Raw genomic sequence first — 9,107 nt, forward strand, 5'->3', positions numbered from 1 at the left:
AAGAGTTTCATTCATTCCATTAATCAATACAGCTTCCCAGGAATGTACACTTTCAAGAACTAGCCATGAAAGCACAAGACAGTGGCTGACCCTTTAATCCAAGGCCATTCCCACAAAAATGCCCTTTTTTCTCAAAATCTATCTCAAAACATAGTGCCAAACAATGTTGGGCTTCCTTGATAAAATCAAAAACCACTCATGACATTCCTTCATCTTCATAACAATATTATACATTTAGAAGCCTAAGATGGAGCCATGAAATACACGATGAGGGGTTACAAACCCTATAGATACCACGGCTGGCTTATGACTTTCCACTGTGAAGAGTACTGGGATGTTATTAATTGCAGTAACCAGAGAACTGAGAAACCGCTATTCGTCTCTTGATGGAGAACCTCATCTATATATTTACAGGCATTTATTTTCACCACAACTGTCATAGAGAGAACAAGTATTTGTTTATAGTATATATATATAGTGATTTTTTTATAACACCATCCTGCATCACGTGGCTGATACATGATGGGTGTGAGAGTGTGAATCACATGGGCTTTACATCGTTTCTTAAAATTGCAAATAAGTCACAAGTGACTCAAGTCGCAAATCACCGTTCCTGTCAGAGAGTGCAACAGTCCTGCAGCTGAATGGAAACACAGAAGGAAGACAGTGAGAAAAGAAAATAAAATGAAGCGACAAATATTTAAGGTTCCAAAGACGATAGCCACTATAGAATGTTATATTAAATAATGTCCATACAGCCTCAATCCAAAATACATTAAATAAACTGCAGTCAACCTTTGCCATCACATCAGATAACAAACACACTTACACCAAATTAAGATAGACTATGCAATTACACTCAAAGAGAGTCTGCCTGCCTGTAATGCCTGCCGAAAAGTCAGAAATAAGAGACCTGAACTCTTTCTCACTAAACTTTGCAAAAACAAACTGCTTCTCTAAGTCCTCCTCCTCCTCCTCCTCCTCCTCCTCCTGTCTCCTTTCAAATCACAAATAAGGAAGAAGAATCTAAGGGACCTTACAAATGTGTATTCTTTCTCATGTGTCAACGTCATAAGGCCAAGTGACCAAGATCAAGAATGACTTTAACGTCGCAAGATGATCAATGGAGTTTTCTATATTTTGTCATATTTGTGTTGGCAGAAAGGACGAAAAAATTAATATACCAAGGGTTTAATTTTTATATAAACAATCTCAAAACGAGGTTCAGCAACAGAAGTAAGGCAGATCTACAACGGAGCTACTGTAAAACAAGCAAGCCTGTCCAATGTTAATAGTCCAGAAAACGGGATGTGACTCAGGGCCTCTCTCAGTCTGTTCACCATGATATCAAACAAGCTTTCTTTTCTCTTTTTCAACAGTCGTCAAGTACTAAATGTCCACGAGAGAGAGACGATTAGTGGGAGAAAAATAAAATGCTTCTTCTTATTGATCTAATCTGAAACAAATTAATTTGAGTGTTAAAATTAATTATTCTGTCAATTGGTCATTGGCTGAAGTTAGCATACCCAGTGCAGCCGATTGCTGTAAAAATCGTTCAGATAGTGAAACAAGCATATATATTTGGCACAAACATTCCTAAGACTACGCTCTCTTAGAAAACGGGCGCTGGCCACCTGAAAAATGCAAGATCAGGCCTATTTTTCAAAATGGCCACCATCTATGTTGAGTTCACTGGTTTGGGAGCATCTATTGGATGGAATATGCCAGTTTTTTTTTTTAAACCTCGACTTTTGGGTTATAAAATGTTCCATACCACAGATTTTATTGAAAACCCTTACTAAATGAATTATAACCAAGATGGCCTACAAAATGGGTTGCCATAAATAGTTTTTTTATCCACAGCGCTAGGGCAACATAGAGACCAACTGTTTTTATTTAATGGGGCCTATTCATGTGATCAGACAGTTTAACTAATATGCTATTTTCAACTGAAATAGTAAAACATACAGGCACATACAACATTGCTAAGACTGTAACCATAAAAAGAAAAAGAAGAGATATATATATACTAAATAGATATAATCTATGTATAGGTCTCTCAACCTACACCTTTGAAAAAATTGAATAAGATTTCAGGTACTTGTTTCGTTGGATGCTCAAGCTAGATTATCTACTGAAGAGAATATGACAATTATCTAGACTTCACATTTGCAAGTGCACAAAAACTGTGAAGGGAAGCCCAGCCTGTAAGAAAACTCCACTGGCGTTTCTGACAAGAAGGCATCCACATTTGGTAAATTGTTGGCAACTCTGGCCTCAAAATTGGTGTCCAGAGGACTTGGCAGGTTCACGTTTTGCCCATCCCCACTCCAGCAGGGTTCCTGGCTGTGATTACACTGGAAAACGGCCTGGCCCCATTTCCAATGTCCAGCCTGAGCACAGCAGTTCCTGGTGTGTTGGAGGAGAGCTCCCTGGTTGAGGAATGGCCTCATATCTCTTTTGTTTTCTGGACAAACATATCAAAAACCAACCCTCATCCCAGTTAATGACATGCCCTGTATTTTCATAATAAGTATGAAAACCTTCCAGGACTCTTCAGGTCGTAACTTCCACTCTGAGAGGGTAGTGACTCAGTTTGGAGAACACTAGTGAGGCCTCTGGAAAGATGTTCCATGTCTTGCCACGGTCTTCTTGCCCTTGCCCGGAAGCAGCTGACACTTTTTGTTATTTAAGCCTGTGAACGTTAAAGAGCATGCCATTCACCTCTCCTGGCCCAGGATAAGGTCAATGAAAGCAATCCAGCGCAGGCTCTGGCCTTGGCCAAATGGATGTTTTCATCTCTGGAAGCTTTATTTTGTTGTGGAAATCTATTTGTCTGCAAATGACAAGAACATCTAGTCATTTGCTTTTTGCTTGATGGTCTTGGCTCCATGTTCTGTAATGCATGGTTGGCATGGAGAAAGATGCGTTGTCAGCTTCCTCATGGGAGCACTTTTCCAGTCCCTCTTGATCCAGACTCATTTGCCCCTGAGTGCTGAGGACAGCAGACCTTTCACCTGACAACATTTTTGGCAGACATCTGGGCAACTTAAGAAATGAACTGGAAACAACTCTATCTTGTTTTCATCAGTACTGTAAATTGCAGTTGAGGAATTCTGTTCTGTCAGTCACCTTTGCGCCTCCCTCCTTGACCACGTTTTTATCCTTTCTCAGCTTCTGTTTTGGATAAATTTATGGTCAAAACAAGATGTGATGATGTGTACTTGCTGCTATTAAAAATTCACAGGCAAGAAACCCCAGCTATTGTCCCAGCCATCTTTCCTTTCATTGGTGGCATCATGGACCAGAGCATATCCATCTACAATGAGGACACAAGTCTTTGGTTCTTTGTTTCTAGTGTAAATGATCTCCAGGACCGAGGTCAGCTGAGACTTCTGACATGGGACTTCCTATGCACCCATACCAAATTTTTGGGAAGCTGGGAAAAATTCTCGTGAAAGAAAACACGTTGCAGATCACATTCAGGCTCTGACAGGTTTTAAATAGTTTATCTATGCCAAGAGGAAAATGGTCTCTTCAGAAGTTTCTGCTTTGACTGTTCTACAGGCAGAAAAACAGCCTGAAGAAGTCAGGACTGTTCTTCTTAATGATCGGCTCATAGAAGGGAGACAGTTTTGTTTGCCAAAGAGTCTGAAAACTATTAAATTTTTGTGCGGCCTCTGTCATGTTTGTCTGGGAGGATAGAAGTTCTGTGGAGCTGAAAGGTGGGCAATGTCTTTGTTGTTTGATGGAATACAGATCCTGGCTCTCTTCCTGAAAAGGACTTCCCAAGTGTTGCCCCATCTTTATGACAGCTTGGGAGACTCTCTCAAGAATGTCTTCTCAGAGAGAGGTGTTTGTTCATGGTGTGTTGTCTGCTCATTAACTCCTTTACTTTTTATCTGTTTCGTATGCAAACTAACGGATGATCTCTGGGCCCAGCCACCATCCATCTGTGCTGACGGATCTTTGTATAGCCCAATGGCTCTTTCCATCAGCCATTTTCTAAAGTGAACAGGGTCTGCTCATGAGCTTGGTCAAGAGCCATTGCTGAAACTGGCGACTGGTCTTGTGCAACAAAGTTAAATAGTGCCCCAGTCCTTGTGCAACTTCTGGGTACAACTCTCTAGTATTAAGCATGTCCCTGAAGGTGAATAGGCAGCCAACGGAGCATAGCAATATTATTGTTGGAAAAGATAGGGTATCAGCACATTCCTGTATAGGATTCAACTAGGTTATCTCCTATACCCATACATATCATTCATCCAGTGCCATTTAAGTCCCAGTGTGATCTGTACACCATCCGGTAAGTACATGAACCATCATGTACAGCCCCATACCCACTTGGCTCGGCTCCTATTAATGGCACCCTGTCTATTCAGGTGCGGCTATCTAACTATAGCTGGTCTGGGGCTGTTAGAGAGCATTTGAACGACACTAAACTAACTTTTATACTACAACTACTGTCTAAGACTCTCCTCAGGATTAGTAAAGCTGGATTAGCTGGCACAACCCCATGCTGGAAGTTACACGCAGTGATGCACCAGTGTGCCCTGGTTTCGACACAAATGCAGACATACACTCTTTTACATTTATTAATTTTTCCTTCAAAATTGATGAGTTATTCGGAAAGAGATTTTTTTCATTAGGATCTAAAACCACAGAAACCAAGATCCATGCTTAAAACGATAATTGTTAAATATTAATATTAACAGGTTTAATTTTTGTTTCAACCTTTTCTTGGCAGCCATAAGATTCCAGATTTAAAGGTAAACTGTACTGGGAAGCTACGGAAACATAATTTCTCAAGAAATAGTATGGAAGATGCTTTACCATTTGCTAGAAGGTAAATGCATGCCATTCTAGTGAAAAATTAGCCAAAATCTGTTCACCATTATTTTTGCCATCTTGTTTTTTCAACTGTCATATTAAAAACACACACGTGTGAGCCAGACGATCTGATAGAGGAATGCTTTAAAGATTGCACTTGTGCAAAATTTCATGCTTGTTTTCTCATTGTTCGTTCAATATTGGTCACTGCTGAACTCAGCATAAATTTGGTATCAGTTTTTGACGGAACGTTGAAGCTCGATGGCTCTGGGGAGAGATTTCCTTGTTAATCCTTTCTATGGAAGATTCGTCACAGCCGAGGGTTTGGTGTCTAAGGTTTACCACTGCGAGCACCGTGACCGACTGCACTTGATCGATGGCATGGCCACAAGGAAAAAAACGGTCGGGTTTGGCTCAACATTTGACTGCAGCTGTCCAGGTACTTGATTTGATGACTGACTGGGTAGGCTCAATTTGTGGGGTGCATGGAAGATGATATTTTGGGATTTGTAGAACGCTTCCTCAGTCACACAGTTGGCGAATTTTGAAGATGACAGTGATTGGTTTGTGGTTGATTTCAGTTGTGGTCTGAATATTTTGGAAAGCAAATCCCAAGGGTTTCTACAGACACATTGCGGGCCACAGTTATTTTAGAGATAGTCGGTAACTGATAGCATCAAAACCGGTTTTAAGAGGGTGAATATGTAACTGATGCAAAGATTTGCGAAATCGGTGAGAGAAAATGAACAAAATATCCCTAATCAGGATTCCAGATGAGTAAAAATCGTCGTCTTTATATCTCATTCAAATCACTTCCTTTGGTTTTACAGAATGAATTATCACTGTTTCCAAGTCGAGAGTACTCTACACAGAAATTCTTAGATTATGTAGCCTAATTCTCGAGTTTCAGTCAGGCAACATGCTGTGAATAAAAACATTTCAATATTTTCACTGTTACATTGTAAAACATAACTTACGCACACTCCATTTTTCTTCAAGATAGTAATTACGGACCATAGACAAGTAATACGTGCACTGCATCAATTAATTAACTGCTGTCATTTCGTGAGAAATAAGTGGTTCTTTAGGAAGGTATGTAAATATTTTTGTGTAGAACCTGTGTATAATCATGTACAGTGTATGTAGCGGCTTATTTAGACAGGCAAATATATAAGATCTTTTTTTAATTATACATTTTTTATATACGCACTTTTTTTACCCTTTGTTACAATTTTATATTCATCTATAATTCTAGCCAGTATATCAGTAAATCTTTGAATGCTCTCGAAAAACTGTTTCTGCTTGCAAGTGTAAAGACTCTCTCTCCCTCTCTCTCTCTCTCTCTCTCTCTCTCTCGCACACACACACACACACACACACACACACACAAGGCCACTTTTTGTGGGCTTTGTTATAACAAATATCTAGTATATGTGAAGGATAACATATATCTGTCCCTATTTTTCTTATGTATTCAATAGGGACAGATTTATGTTATCCTTCACATATACTAGACTATTTGTTATAACAAAGCCTACAAAAAAGTTTTATAGTGAAAGTAACATGAAGAAAGAAGCCCTAAGAACATTCTTGCTTGGGTTTTATTTTAGTGGTTTGAAAACATAAAATCATTGTTAAAACCTTTTAATGTAAACCTCGTTTTTTTTATAATACACACACTCAAAAGAATGTTAATAAAAAATAGCCTAAAAAAAAACAACAACATAATATATAAAATTACATGTTTGGACTGCCTCTTTTATATTGGCCAATCTAGCAAAGATTTAGATGCCGTATTAAGCAACATAAGTATTCAGTCAAACTGGACAAAGCATCCAAGGCTATATTCATTCATTTAAGTGAAAACTCACAGGATAAATTGACTGAAAGTTCAGTGATTGCCAGATCGAAAGATTTCTCTTCAAGAAATCTATTGGAGTCCGCTATTATCCAGCTTACTTCCAGTTGTGATTTTAATCTTAGCACTAGCACGTATTATTTGGACCCCTGTATTAGAAAAATGTTCAAGAATGACCTAAAAGATAAAATCACTGACTTAATTACAAGTTAGTTACTTGATATATATTTTCTATATATCCGTATGTTTAATATAATTTTTTATTTGTAAAAAATGTTCATCTTGCAAAAGTTATTATTTACAAAAAAGAGAATTATTTTTAAGTACTAAAAATTTTTAGGTGGTCTGTCACGACCCTGTAAAATCTTGCCTTAATTGTCGTGTCCTAGCTTCTGCAGTTGATCCTAACTTTGTAAAACCTTTTAAATATTTAACCCCTGTTTTATTCCAGATCTACTAATTCTTCGTTGGATTCCAGGTACATATGTTTCCTTTATAATCCCATCTGTCATTTATATGAGCTTTCCTTGTAAATTTAATTTTATATTTCTTCAGTCTGCTAAGTAAAGACCTAGCGTCGAAAGGCCTCGCAGCACTCCAGTGTTTCCAAGTTTCCTTCAGGGGTTTTATCTTATATATATATATATATATATATATATATATATATATATATATATATATATATATATATATATATATATATATATACTATACATACATATACATACATACATACATACATACATACATACATACAGTATATATGAATGAAAGGCTGTAAATATCCCAGATAATTTTCATATGAAGCAGAGAAAGGAAATCTCAACTAAAAAAAATAATGTTTTTTTACATGGATATGTAAACAAATATGAAACAAAGTAGGTGGATGAATGACGAGAATAGGAGCTGCTGGAGGCACATCTGATCAGTATTTGGCCGAAGCAAAAGTTAACATGGATACGAGTTGGAGAGTAAGGTGTTAAAGTGTGGCTGTGAATGTAATTAGACGTATAAGGAGATAAGGGTTGAACCTTGCGCTAGGCTTCAAGATATATGAAGGGGAAGGACTAGATGAGGAGTTTGTAAAATTCGGGAATGTAGTCGCAAGGATATATATTATTATAATTTCCCAAGAATCCCAGCCACCAGTGCTTTATTTAATGCTTGAAATACGACATAGGCCCCTCGCTTAATTTTAATCTTTTAATCATCTTTCAGCTTTCTCCTTTGGAACCTATGACTGCGGGAGACTTTTGTTGACAGAGACACGAAAGAGTCGAGAAGATTTAGAGAAAAGGACAGCTGGCCTGCAAGCCTGGTACTTAGTTATAGATGAAACCAACCCCATCTACCTGTAGGTATCCTCCTGCCCCTTGACCAACGTTATATAAGGGACTGACCGAGGAAACAACGTGAGACACACTGTAGGACGCGAGGGGGAGACACATCGCTGATGCTAGCAAGACACGTGGTCCTCATCCTGTAGGGACCCCTCAGTATTTTTACAAGTGAAACCCAGCCCTTCCTCTGCCGCCATTTCTCGCTGAAACCACCTCTTCTGCAAGGTAAAGTGATCTGTTACAAAAGTTCTTCATGCCGTCACACTGTTCTAATTCTCAAATTTATCAACTCTCAGTGCCAGTATTCCCATATCAACCTTGCCTTGTTAGGTCAGTGTTACGTAAATGCCCGTGTTTAAATAATTACATAAAATCGTGTGTTCAAGGCCTCGTGACACCCTCTGCGCTCGCCTTGTCCTATGTATATTTTATTGCGTCCCTACTGGCTTTTAATTCGTGAACCTCTCTCCTTGCAGAGGGTCTGTTAGCTGTGGAAATCTCTCTTGACTGTGCCTTGTGTCAGCATCATCACACCGATGGATATACTTTCAAGTTTTCCCAGTTATAATTAAGCTCTCAGGCCTTGCGTGCCTGATTAGTCCAAATCATCTTCTGATATTTCATTTCATGTAAATACATGCAATTTTAAATTTACCCTAACGTGTTTACTTACAAATACCTTGTGAGTAGAGCCCTCAGCTCAGATAAAATCCCCACCTTTCCTTGTTTTTTACCCACAGTAGTCAGATGTTATACAAAAATAGAGGCAAGTAACGAAAACATTCATTTAGAGTCTATAACTGGCTCATGGTAAGCATTTCCCCAAGTCAAATCTAAAAATATAAATATACATACATACACACACGCACACACACACACACACACACATATTACATAGCATATATTATATATAAGATATATATATATATATATATATAAATATATATATATATATATATATATATATATATATATATATATATATATATATATATATATATATATATATATATATGTTTGTGTATATATATTAATATATGAAAGCTTTTCTATAGGTCACAAGCATACATGATTGAAAT

General features: G+C 37.9%; 1 long non-coding RNA gene across 1 annotated transcript; it reads left to right on the plus strand.

Annotated features, from left to right (window-relative positions):
- The first annotated feature begins 7,917 nt into the window (after positions 1-7,917).
- On the plus strand, positions 7,918-8,682 carry LOC136830941 (uncharacterized). The gene is made up of 2 exons (XR_010850771.1): positions 7,918-8,253; positions 8,505-8,682. It is a non-coding gene; the product is annotated as an uncharacterized lncRNA (long non-coding RNA).
- Positions 8,683-9,107: the final 425 nt, after the last annotated feature.

Source organism: Macrobrachium rosenbergii, chromosome 47, assembly GCF_040412425.1.
Source record: "Macrobrachium rosenbergii isolate ZJJX-2024 chromosome 47, ASM4041242v1, whole genome shotgun sequence".
NCBI lineage: Eukaryota > Metazoa > Arthropoda > Malacostraca > Decapoda > Palaemonidae > Macrobrachium > Macrobrachium rosenbergii.